Source organism: Micropterus dolomieu, linkage group LG08 (assembly GCF_021292245.1).
Source record: "Micropterus dolomieu isolate WLL.071019.BEF.003 ecotype Adirondacks linkage group LG08, ASM2129224v1, whole genome shotgun sequence".
Lineage (NCBI taxonomy): Eukaryota > Metazoa > Chordata > Actinopteri > Centrarchiformes > Centrarchidae > Micropterus > Micropterus dolomieu.
In genome coordinates, this window is record NC_060157.1 from 32704056 (window position 1) to 32704731 (window position 676).

The following is a 676-nucleotide window of genomic DNA, read 5'->3' on the forward strand; positions in this document are numbered from 1 at the left end:
TCACCATTTCCATTCAAAAAGTGAAACTTTGATATTATACGCGTTCATTACACACAGACTGATATATTTCAAATGTTTATTTCATTTCATTGTGATGATTAAAACTAACAACTAATGAAAATCCCAAATTCAGTATCTCAGAAAATTAGAATATTACTTAAGACCAATACAAAAAAAGGATTTTTTAGAAATGTTGGACAACTGAAAAGTATGAACATGAAAAGTATGAGCATGTACAGCACTCAATACTTAGTTGGGGCTCCTTTTGCCTGAATTACTGCAGCAATGCGGCGTGGCATGGAGTCCATCAGTCTGTGGCACTGCTCAGGTGTTATGAGAGCCCAGGTTGCTCTGATAGTGGCCTTCAGCTCTTCTGCATTGTTGGGTCTGGCGTATCGCATCTTCCTCTACACAATACCCCATAGATTTTCTATAGGGTTAAGGTCAGGCCAGTTTGCTGGCCAATTAAGAACAGGGATACCATGGTCCTTAAACCAGGTACTGGTAGCTTTGGCACTGTGTGCAGGTGCCAAGTCCTGTTGGAAAATGAAATCTGCATCTCCATAAAGTTGGTCAGCAGCAGGAAGCATGAAGTGCTCTAAAATTTACTGGTATTCATTGACTCCAGCTGCAGTCCACTCTTTGTGAATCTCCCCCACATTTTTGAATGGGTTTT